The sequence below is a fragment of the Passer montanus genome, unplaced genomic scaffold, assembly GCF_014805655.1.
Source record: "Passer montanus isolate IOZ18808 unplaced genomic scaffold, ASM1480565v1 scaffold38, whole genome shotgun sequence".
NCBI lineage: Eukaryota > Metazoa > Chordata > Aves > Passeriformes > Passeridae > Passer > Passer montanus.
The window spans coordinates 8,237,134-8,249,565 of record NW_024368596.1 but is presented as its reverse complement, the minus strand read 5'-3'; the positions used below and the strand labels follow the sequence as shown (position 1 = coordinate 8,249,565).

General features: G+C 47.4%; 1 protein-coding gene across 2 annotated transcripts in view; it reads left to right on the top strand.

Annotated features, from left to right (window-relative positions):
• The first annotated feature begins 3,522 nt into the window (after positions 1 to 3,522).
• The window catches only part of PLS3 (plastin 3), a 50,166-nt gene continuing 41,256 nt past the window's right edge, over positions 3,523 to 12,432 (top strand). The window contains exon 1 of one of the 2 annotated variants that reach the window (XM_039717300.1): positions 3,523 to 3,583. The gene's annotated coding sequence lies outside the window, so the exon portion shown is untranslated. Of the gene's footprint in view, positions 3,584 to 9,854; positions 9,989 to 12,432 lie in introns of those variants that run through there. The other variant, XM_039717301.1, reaches the window with a different exon arrangement.

Sequence of the window (12,432 nt, the reverse complement as noted above, 5' to 3'; positions counted from 1 at the left end):
TTTTTAGTTGCCCTGCCAGGCTTCCTTTCCTCCCTCTTGATTGCCACCACCCTCCCTTACAGTGTGTGATGATCTTTATCTTAGGGCAGCTATCTTACCATGGGATATCATCATTGTTCAATAACCCACCCAAGAGCAACGAATTAACTTTTATACAATGGAAAAGCAGTGCAGGAGAAGCATTGCTAAGCTGCCAGATAAGAAGCTTACATTTCAACAGAGATAGTAAAAATTCATTTCTGTTCTCTAGGCACAGAGTCACACTAACATTAACCTGGCAGTGGGGCCCATCCAGCTTCCACTGCAATCAGTAACAAAGTCATACTGGACACAGGGCTAACCCTCCATCTGCCTGCTGATTGTTATGGCAATAAATTGCATTTATAGAAATCTGTATCTTACAAATTAAAAAAAATCCAACAGGCAGTCTCCTTCCATTGTGGCTCTGTAGCCAGGACGTTTTCTAACACCTGTTAAATTCACTGTACTCTGCTGAAGAAGAGAATTAATGAAGCATTGTTTAAATAAGTCTTCAAAAAGTATGGCCTATTTCCTTCCTCCTACGTTTCTATGTGCTAGTAGTTGATAAAGTCAGAATCTTCTGCCTGCATATTTTCTACAAGAATATTGCATTATAACTTCATTTAAAAGTCATACTAAATAACACTAGTCCTATTGTAAGTCAGGTTGGAAATACCTGTCTCCTGCCTGGCCCTAAGTCCTCTGTTCTCATGGCACTGTGTGGAAAGTCCCTCTGTGCAAACAGTGCTCTTTGTAATTGCCTGAACTTTAAATTTTTATTTTAAATTAAAAAAAAATTAAAGCCCTTTAAAAATGCCCCAAATACAATTTCAGGAATTGGCCAACACCAATATTCCAGATCCACCCTGTGCTTCAGTCTCTGTTTAAAATCTCCATGGGACATTTCTTAAGGGGACTGATTTTCCCCTGTGACCTTTGGCAAAATTTCACCTCTCACCAGTTACATCACCTGTGGATGCAGTGAAATAAGAATCCCACTGCCTGCTGTCAGGTGATCTTGAAAAAGTCAGTCCACTCTTTCACAAAGCCCTGAGAAAGGGAAACCAGTATCTGTGTTAGAGTGTTTTTAATCATAAATAATCACCCAAGAATGTGCAGTTGTGTGCTTTTGCAAGCAAGGTGATCATTAGTTATGTGTAAATGAAACTCCACATTTTGACATCTTACTCAGAATATAGTAACTACATGGAGTACATAATAAAAATATTAAACCAAGCTTGATGACTATATCAGGGTACTAAGCAGTGGTAGCTGAGTGAATGGATGCTACTATAGCTCAACTTTCTTTGTGCAAGAAGACACGGGGAAATCCTAATAAAGAGGCAACTGGTAAATGTTCAATATGTTTAATACTTTACTCCCTCATTTAGAGAACAAAGAGTTGCCTGTTTCACAGTACTGGTTTGGACAAAAGCAGGGCACGGAAATGTGTAATCTGCATTTTCTGAATAGTCAAGATTCACAAAGATGATTTCATGTCTCCTGTTGTTTTTTGTTGGCATGCTAGCAGAAGGGGACAAGAAGAAAACCAGTGTATAATTTTTTTTGCAAAAATCCAGAATCAGAAATATTCCCAGCTCTGTTGTGTTTGTAATGCAGTGTGAGGCATTGGTCTAATCTAAACACAGGACTACCACCACAGAGCGTAAAATTGAACTAATCTTTTAAATCAGTCTAAAATTACCACTCCTATCTCCAAGACCCAGCCTAACAAACTGATGAATATGTAAGAGTGTCTGATATCCAATGAGAAACCCAACTGTATGAAAAGAATAAAAGAATGATGGGAAGAGAGTCTGATTTTTCTCAGAGATCTACATTTGCTAATGTGATGAGGAAACTCCCACTGTGAGCCATGTCGCTTCCATCATGTGGGACAACTTTATGAGACCGTGTCATTTTGTAGCTTTGGAAAAAACACTGCAAAGTGAATTTTTCTGGCAGTTTTGACAACAAAATGTGTTTTGCCTTATGTTATAATGATCAGACTGACAGCCTTTCTGTAAATCATTCATATAAAAATTCATAACATAGGACTATGCAATTCATATCCAGAAATGTGCACCTGTAACATTGCCAACACAGAGAACTAAGTACTCATTGCAATCAATTTCACTGGGCAGTTCTAGTTAAATATGTCCTACATTTATTTAAGTTTGAAAGAGAAGAGAAAGAATGACCTAATGCTGGTGTGTGCCTTATCTATTAATAGTCTGTTAGGTAACTGTCACCTTTTGGCAAGCTTAATTTTTCTGATACTGGTGGAAATAGTTAAACAGCAAAATATGAGATGTGCTTTTACATTATACAAGAGCTAGCAGCTTCCATTAGTGCTTCTGGTTGTTATATGAATTTATTGCTTTGTGCTGTTCTCATGTCCAGGCATGGGAATGTCTCATCTTTCCAGCCTGGAAAGGGATTTTTGTGCCTGAATGCGTATATGCTTTTCTCCTAAAACAGAAGTCATTAATATCTGAACCCATATTTTCTCCTGCTGGTGGATGTGCCAGCATCGGCCAAGAGTGTGAAGTTTCCAGTTTGGGGAAACAACTTCCCCTTTTTCTGCCCAGGTCTGAAGTGCAGGTGTGGCCCCATCTCCTTCCCTCTGTTCACCTCCCTCTTCAAAAACAGCAGGTTTTTGCTTTTTCTTTCTCTGTTCAAGGCCTGTTTGCATTAACTTCTGCTCTCCACCACTTTTACGCAAAAGCGTCCCTAAGGCCCTTGATTTCCTGAACCCTTCTAGCAATTTTCTGTGTGAATATCTGCGTAGCAAATGTAGAAATTAGGACAGTTATGAGGTCACCTATCCCAAATTGGACAGCTGGAAGCTGCGTGGGGAAAGGCCATGGCAACGGTCCCTGTCCAGGAGCACAGAATAACAGGGTGCAAGGGCCAGGCACCCGCACTCCTGGCTCTGCTCGGTGGCAAGCTCCCTGCCCGGCTTGCCCACCAGCCTCAGCCTTCCCTGCACGTCCCCAGCACCAGCCCGCAGGGTTGTTCCTGGGGGGACACGGGGGGTTTGCGAGAGAAGCCCAGAGCTGCTCTGTCTGCGTGGCAGGGCTGAGGCAGCCGGGGCTGCCTGTGTGTGGGAGACAGGACACAGTCCTGCGGGGGAGGAGGGACAGCGCGGCAGGAGGGGATGCCTGTACAGAAGAAAGAACGCCTGCTTGGAGGAGAGTCGCACACAGGAGAAGAATCGGGGAGCCTTGCCGGGCAGAGCGAGGCGCGCTCGGGGTCGGGGATACACTCGGGGCACGAGGATGGATGCAGCACGGGGGATGAAGGCAGGGAGCAGCGCGGCGCGAAGCCACGGCAGAGCAGTCCGACGGCGGCGGCGGCGGGGCCGAGGACGGGGCGTGCCCCGGCGGGAGCCCGGGCTCTGCCCTGCCCTGAGTGACTCCGCGGCCGCCCACTCGCAGCGCGGGGCACCGTGATGTGCGGGCGGGCGGCCCAATGGGGCCGGGGCGGCGGGGCCGGGGCGCGCCGAGCGCGGGCAGCGGGCGGGGCCGGCGCGGCGGGACGGCTCGGAGCGGCACGGACGGTGAGTGCTCCCGGGGCTCCTCCGGCGCGCCTCCAACTCGGGCGAAGTTGCGGCGCTCGCCCCGCCGCCGGACGGGCTCCATCCCGCGCGGAGCATCCCGGCGGCGGCGGCGGCAGCGGGGGAACACCGACCGGCCCCGGCGGCTCCACCGGGCCCGGCCCGGCCCTAGCCGGGGCGGCGGTGCCGGCGGGACGCGTCCGCCGGGCGCGCTGCCGCCGCCGCGCCCCGCGGCGATGAAAAGGCACTTGTCTGATTCATCCCCCTGGAAAACTTCACCCCCGGGCTGAGCCGGGGCGGGCCCGGGCCGGGGATGCGCTGCCCGCTGTGCTGCGCCGGGATGTTGCCCCGGGGGCGGCGGGCTCGGTGGGAGCCGGGATGGAGCCCCCGGTGCGGCAGGCTCGGTGGGAGCCGGGATGTTGCCCCGGGGGCGGCAGGCTCGGTGGGAGCCGGGATGTTGCCCCCGGTGCGGCGGGCTCGGGGCTTTGTGCGGGTCGGTGGGAGCAGAGCCCGGCCGAGGGCAGGGGAGGTGCCGCTTCCCGCTGCGGGTTCCCGCAGAGCGGCGCTGGAAAGGGGCTCGGTTTGTATTTCGCTTTTATCTTTTGTGCAGGGTGGTATTCCCAAAGCGGAGAGTGTGAGGAAATGGGAACGACTTCTCATCTAATTGAAGCGGGGTGAAATAAAGTGAAGTCGTGGGACAGCTGTGTGGGTTTATTTTTATACATCTCTAATTTGGACTGGGAGAGGAAGTGTCACCCTACTCTTCCTAACAATGGCTTCTTGTTGGGAGCCTGGGAAGGGAAGAAGAGCAGGGAATTTTTCAGGATTTAAAGCTTCAAACTTTCCTTTGCTGGGGCACCCTGATGCTGTCTGGAAATATTGTAATGGATAACCCCAAGTCCCAGTGCTCACAGAGGTAACAGCTCTGCAGGCATGACTGTGCTCCAGTTGTAAGTTTTTCTGAGTAGAAATAGTGGTGAAACATGTGCATGGGAGCCGACCTCCAGTTAAAGCTTCCTCGGGACAGGCTGCGTGTGCCTGCTCTGTAAGAGCATCCGTACCTTCAAGCAGGGCATCACTTGGACTCGCTGATCTCTTAGGAGAGCTGCTGGTATAGATCTGAGCAAAATGCCATTGAATCAGCCTTTGAGGTTGTTATTGCTGTTACACAATTCCAGTGGAATGTGAGAGCTGGGCTTCCTGGTTTTGGTCAATCTGTAGAAGCGACTTATAAAAGATAATAGATATCTCAAGTAAATTGCTTTTGCATGACAACTTGGAGCCATTGTTCAGCCAGTAGCACTTGTGACTTCTCCCGTGAGCCTGGTAACCTGAGAAGCAAAACTCCTTAATGCTGGGGGACTTGGTCAGAGTAACTTTAAAGACAACAGCTGGAACCTGGGTATAAAGAGGGAATAGTTACCGAGATCAGCATGTGCTAGTGCTGTGCATAATGATGTATAGAAATTCAATCTGTTTTGAAAAGAAATCATGTGCAAAGAGGAGCTGCTGGTAGTTTGTGAGTGGAGAGCAGTGATTCAGGGGGATTAGTGGACACAAGGCAAGTCCCCTGGGTGCAATATTCTGCAGCTGATTCTGCCCTGGGGGTGTTTGATGGCCTTACTTTGAGTGTGTGCACACACAGAGACTTAAAATTCCAGATCTGTTTGTTTGCATTTAAATAACTCTTTAAAAAAAGAAACTAATAAAACAGTTTGTTAAATGAAACCTTTTCTAAACGCTGTTGTTATCATAGCCTGTTAATCTTGCCAACGGTTTAACAATTTGAGGATGTTGCTTGGTTGTAACCAAGCTCCTTTGAAGGAATTTTTTGCTTTTGAAAGATGAATTACTCATTCTTTGTCTGAGCTAAGAGATCATAATGTGATTATTAAACTCAGTTATTCAGTGCTAGATATAAAGAATTGTGTTTAATCAGGGTCTTTGTTCTCTTATCAAAGTTAATCTGATGAAGTTTCCCCTCCTGTAAAATACGCAAACATCTCCCTGACCCAAACTCCAGAAACCTATTTACCAGTTTTGGCTGGATGAGCATCACAGTGGAGGGGCTCTGGGGACTGATGACTTCATTAGGTATTTGGATAAATGCAGAGGAAGCCCTTCCCCTGGGGCTCCCTTGCTGACTCCTGCTCCGGGTTCCGATTGTTGTGAGATTAAGGTGGTGAGTGAAGGAATTGCAGTCTTGTTAAATGAGTTTGTGCTGAATCCACTCATGCGGGATCTTCTAGTAACTCTTTCCTGTGTTTACTTGGCTTTCGAGTGCAGTGACTCCAGTGGCTTTGGGGAATCGGAAATACAACAGCTCTGACTTCAGGGAAGCAGAGGAGAGCGCTGCTCACTGATTGATTGAAGGGATGCTGGGACAGTTCATTCAGTAGCTGTGCTAAGTGGTCTGTGTGCCTTGTGAACCACTTCATCTGCACTTTTTGTGTGGTAAAAATGCAAGTGCTCCACTTGGAGCTTCAGTGTGGCAGTTGCATTTTTGGCAACATATGGAGTGCCTTGGGAGAGGATAAATACTTTTCTTTTACATGATTGGCGGTGCATTTAGGGAGGGTGTGCCCATCACAGATACTGTAATGTGCTTCCTTATCTAAGCAGATGATGTGATCAGTAGCTCACCAGCACCTGAGGTTGTCTTGGTGGTCATATTTTAAGTAGTGCTAATTTATTTGGTGACGCCTCCCAACACACAGATAATGTTCTTGGTAATCTTATTTTACACAGCATTAAATAAAAGGTGGTGAAACACAAAGGGGCCGTGTTTTCAGCAGAGCCAAAGACCAAGTAAGTTCTGCTTTATATCAATACGAGGTATTTCTTGTTTGTGGTTCGGGTTTGTTTGTTTTTTTTTAAGTTACAATGTTTTGCATTTCTTTGCCTCATAAAACTGAGAGATGTGGATTGGAATTCTCTGAGGACGCTTGTCCCTTTTTAGATACAGGCCTGTTAGCTTGATTTTCTTGCCTGTGAATTGCCCGTGGCAGAGGAGGTGATGGAAAAGCAGCATCAAGCCTGCTTGGATTATTCCAGCACAGGTTTTGTCCAGACCCATCAGCGCCCTGCAAAGCACAGTCCCGGCTCTCCTGATGGTGTTCACAAGGGCAGCTCCTGACCTGCCGGGCTGGGAGGCAGTTTAACCCTGTGCAGGGATGTGGGGGTGCTTCTGATCACTCAGAGAGTGGGAAAGGAAGGAAATGCCAGCAGCTACAGTGTTGCTGTGCAGTTTGCAGAGGCTTGGACAGGTGAAATTTATGCCGCGGTTGTTTTTGTTTTTTTATCTGTGTACCGCCAAGTAGCACTAAGGAGCAAAAGAAACATGGTTTAAGTTGATGTTTTGTTCAGAATTTGAGTATTGCTTTGCCTCCACCTATATTAGAGCAGTAGTTGAGCATAAAAAAAACAGATTTTCATCTCTTCAGGCCAGCTGTTTAAACATGTGACTGACAAGCTATCAACCTGCCTGGTGCAATAACAGATATTAATTTTTAACTTTCTTTGAAGTTTCTTGTCAAAGTGGGAATAGCCACAACATTTTATGTTAATATTTATCAACCAACTAGTGGTCTTTGCATGCTCAGCACTTTTTGGACTAAATACTACTGTGCATTTAGTGATCTGTGTATCTTTTTGGACATTGAGCTCATGTCGTAATTTTAGTTGCTAATTATATCAAAAAAGCCAAACATGAATCCAGAAACCCCTACAGCAGATGTGTGAAAGGTGAATATTGAATTTTGAAAGTTTACCAAATAGCCTTAATGCATATGCAAAGCAAAACATTCCTGAATCTTTTTTTTCCAACATGTTGCAAAACTGAGACCAGCTCTTGTAACGGGGGTGATGCAAGGTTGAATTAAACCTTGAATTAATTTGTTGGGTTACTGTAACAAATGTCACATCACCTATCCCTGGCCCCCAAGCCCCTCGATAAGCATCTGTTGACATCTTTGCACGCACATTCCTGTTGGCACTTTGGGAATTGGATTATTGCACAAGCAGCAGTGGTTGTGTTTGTGGTGGGTAATGTCTTGGCAGAGCTCTGCCCGCAGCACTGCTGGTAGGGGAGAGAGGGCATGAGAGGACTGTTTACCCTGTGACCATCCCAGAGAGTTGCTCGGGCTCCTGTGCAGATTCAGCTGCCCCTGCTTGCACCATTTGCACTCTTTTCTAGCCCAGAGGTACCTGCTGCTCCTGCTGCTGGTGGGTGAGTAGGTGGGAGGTGTGAAAGCTGAAGGCAGCTGTCTGATGGTCCAGCATCTGGGCCCTGGGTGCTGTGGCTGGCAGAAATGATGCTCAGGGGGCATCCTGGAGGTCCCCTGGGCAGCAGCAGCTCAGCTGGCAGTGACTGGGCTGCTGTAATCAGCTGTGTGACTGACTGCTGCTCAGGAATGAGCTACTGTTGTGTCCCCTGCTCTGTACACAGGGGTTTGGGTGTGCCTGTGGGTGTACTGTCTCTCTTGGGTTTATTGAATTAAAAATGGGTATCTCCAGTGTGCAGGGAGTAAGTATGAGGTGGGTGAAGGAGCATTGGTTCAGCTTCAGCCTTACCAGCTGCCTACTTTGTGCTCTTCAATGCTGAAGTTGTAGGTGATGGGTCAAGCCTGTCCTGTCCTTGCTAGAGTTTCCTGCCTTGGATATCCTTCCTGCTTCTAGGTCAAGTTTTTCTGAAGGGGAGACTTGGATAGCACCTTTCCATGTGTTGTGAGATCCACTTGGAGCACTGCAGAATGCTCCATGAAGAGTCTTCTGGTTTGTGCAAATACCTCCCAAATGGAGGGCTGAGGGTGTAGATTTCCTCTGCTTTACCTGGGTGGCATTGCCACGCTGTGCCATCAGCATGGGGACAGGGGATCCTGGCTGTCAGAAATCCTCCTTCCTCATCTCACAGTGCAGCCCATCTCCCCTGGCACCCCTGGGCTGGGTGTGCTGTGACACTGGGGACATGCTGCTGAGGGAGGGTGATGGAGGCCCACTCTTTTAACTGTTGATTGAAGAGATGATTTGTTTATAGCCAAAAGATGGGACTGATGTGTTTGTGGCTGCAGAGCCCAGTTGGGGCAGCAGGCACTGTGTTTGGGATTTCAGGTGTTTGGTGTGTTCCTTGCCAGCCATGTAAGGAGCAACCTGTACCAGCTAAACAGGAAAATGTGGTAAATTGATGGAGCTGAAGACAGAAGTCCCCACCTAATAGGCCTGGAGAGTGGGGTGGGAGGAGAAGACATGCATATCTGTGCTCTGCTAGTGCCACACTGTTTGATTTGGAGATGATAGAGCTTTTCCTTGAGGTGGGCACATCTGACATCAGTGCTGACCACGACTGACATCAGTGCTGACCAGCAGCTGCCCTGTCATCAGGGCTGTTTGCTTGGCTGCTCTGCCTTCTCCCAGCAGAGCTGTTCCCATCAGGGGTGTGGACTTCCTTGGGCAGGGTGCTGAGGCGTGGTGGCCAGCCAGTCCACTCAGTTACTGTGGCATCCACTGGTCTCCTGGGAATCTAAAATATGTTGGCTTTTTTTGGTAATGCATTAAAAACGCCAAGGATGATAAGCAAGTCCTGTCTGGCCTGCTTGGAAGAATTATATCATGTGTGCACCTCTAACAGCTAGGGTTTCCTGTCTGGGTTTGTGGGTTCATGCCTGGGCTATTTAAAGCTAGTTTTGCACTGGGTTTGTGAGTGGCATGATGATGAAAAGGGGGCTTCCATGCCCTCAGGAGAGCTGCTGTCAGCAGAGATGGAGCTATCCACAGTCATTCTTTCCCTTTTGTTTGTTTTGCCAGCTGATTCCTGTTAGTTTGTCTCTACCTTTCAGCAGCTGGGCCACGAGGGTGACGACTGCCCATGAAATGCAGCGGCCTTGGCCAGTGGGCTGCTTGCTTTGGGTCCCCTTCCTTGTGTCCTCTGTGCTGGCAGCACTCTCCAGCACCCTGTGCTGCTGGGCAATGTGCACATCCCTGGGGGCAAATTGACTCCTGCACCATCCAGGCTGGCCCCATGGGCTGTGGTGGCCTGTGCACTAGTAACATTTGGGAGTTAGTATGGAAGAAATAAAATCATGATTGATTTGACATGTGTCTGAGGATGTGGGGAGCAGGATAACTGTCTGAAATAGGAAGCTCTGGTTAGGACTGCTGCAGATTGCTCATGTCAATCCATATGGGCCATATGCTTCTAACCAGTCTCCTTGTCTCATTTCCTTCTCTGAAATGCTTACAGCTGTTTTTCCTGCCGCTTCAGTAGGTTTTTTGTTCCTGTAAAAAGAGTGACAGCTCACAGATGCTGCTGGGAGTCCCCACTGAATAGCTGGAAGAGAGACTTTTACTGTGATCTTCAAGAGAAGATGAAGTGTAGTGTCTCTGCGGGAAGCCTAATTACTAATGTTTTAAGTAAGCTTTTTTGTTTTTTCTTTTGAAAGTTGACAATAGATTTAACTGTCTCATTGACTGTTTCCTCATCACATACTGCCCTTAGTGCTGTCCATGAGAGAGGAGGTAGCTGATGAGGTTACTTATGTGTAGAACAAGGAAGGATGAAGTGAAGTTGTCGATAATCATGTGTTGAGGTGTTCAACATCCAGTTTTGCTGCTATGCTTGTAATGTTTGGGTTAAACTTCACCATGTCTCTTAGATGTTGGCTTTTTTCCTAAAGAAGTGTGTGGCCAAAGTGATAGCAGTGCTTGAGGTTCATCATTGCTGGTCCTCCACTTAGCCCTGTGTACATCTCTTCATCCTGCCCTTCCTGCATTCTGCCAAGAGAATTGTTAAATAAGCAAAACTTGCCAGATTCCAGTCCTCTGCTTTGCCTTTTTTGCAGTCCCAACTGCACAAAACAGTGAGGTGTCCCAACAGCTGTTGTACTGGTGTCTGAGATAGGAAACCCTGTATGGGATCCTGGTGGTATGGCTACAGCTGGTGGCTGTTTTCCTGCCTCGTGCTCCCAAGGGTCTCACTGCTGTGGAAGGAGCCATGGATTGGCTTTTCCTCCTGTAAAAAAATATACTGGGGCTGTACTCTCCTCAGCCCGTGTTATAAATTATAAACTGCTGTGGGAAATGGAAAATAGAGTAATTCTGATTTGTGTTCTTTTAGAGCCCTGTTCTTTTGACCAAAATACACAGGATAAGTCTGGCCCTTCCCTCTATTCACTTTTCATAGCCTCCTTTGTTTTTAATTTATATATCTTTTTATTCTAAATTCCTCCCATCCCCAAAATAGAACACACATCAGCCTGCAAGCAAAGATTGCCAGGCATTGGTCTTGTGGATTATAGTGGCTTTTTGGCCTGGTTGGAGCCCCACCCTATGTAGGCTTGGATTAAAAATAGTCTTTCTTTTCATCAGGCTGAAAACTGTACACAAGACATCTATGTCTTGGTTTCTGGGGTATTGGCAGCCACAGGAAGCCCTTCAGCTATAAAATACCTCAGAAAATCTGTTTGCTGCTAATTAATGCAGAAGTGCTAAGGTGACCAGTGTTGGAAAGGTGTAGAGCCAGATGTCTGTCAGCCCTGTAGTTATAGATGTTGATCAAAGTTTAGCTGTGCTTCTTGAAGGACCTGAAACAATTGAAAACTCTAGTCCACAGCCTCTGCATTAGGCTGCCACTTTAGGAATGTCTCAGCTCGGGTGCTGCAGGGATGTCCAGTGGCCAGGAGACTGCCCCACAGCCTCCAGCTCACTCCTGTCTGTCCAGACCTGAGCAGCACAGTCCTCCCTCTTTGTATAAAACAGAAAAAACATTGAGGGAAAGAGGGGCTGACCAGTATCTGGTGTGGTGATCTCATTCCCTCACTGCCTCTTGGCAAAGCCAGGTCTCAAATCCAAGCTTAGGCAAGTCTGAGTGGCTGGCCATGGGAGGGCAGAGGGAAAATCTGAGTGTCTCCTTGCCCTGGGCATCTGTCCTCTGCCTCGTGAACCTCAAGTGTTGACTTCTTGTGCTGTTTCATTTGTGTTCCACTGTCCTTGCCATGCTTGGTGGGGCAGTGAGTCCTTTTCCAGGGTGGTAGGGAATGCTGCTGGCAGGCTCCATGAGGAAAGGCAGGATGCAGCTGACCCAGGATCTGGAAGCAGGCGGTGCTGCCTGGCAATTCCTCCAGCTCAGACACAGCCTTTATGGTTGTTTAGGGCAGGGCTGGGAATAAATGAGCAGGGGAGTGTGATGGGAGGAGGGCAGGGAGACTCTGCCCAGTGCCCGTTCCATGGCTGTTAATGACTGGCATGCTCTGTGTGCCTGGTTTACGTGACCTTGGTGATCAAAGGTCTCTCTGTAATCAGAGAAAATGCTGCCTTCTCTTCAGTTTTTGTAGACTCTGACTTGGCCTGTTCTGTTTCTGGTAATTCCATTCTAGAGTAGGCTGTAAAAAAAAACTTCAAAATGTGAAATATTGTATTGTCTCATAAAATCTTTGTAAACAGTCATGAAACTGTCTGTAGAAGGACACTAGAAGGATTTTATTTCTCCCAAAGCCTAGGGATGAGCTTTCAACCTTTGTCTAGCTCAGTTGAATGCTTTTTACTTTGAGAGTCAAGGGGCTATTTATTTATATCTCAAATTCTTAAAGTGGAAAAACTGACTCCTGTTAGGTCTTTACAAAATTTTTTTTTTTTCCCTAGAGGAAACCAAATTTTTATTGAAAATATGCTAGCTAGGCTGTTTTAAAAAATTGTATAAATACAGGAACTTACACAAGGCAAAGTGAGTTGCTGCCCACTGCAGGGTCAGGTGAAGACAACAAAAAACCTGCAAAACACCAACTTGGGGAAAAGCATAAAGAAGATCTGATAATCTGGTAGATGAGACAGGCTGAGTAACATCAGAAATGCTGCTGGCT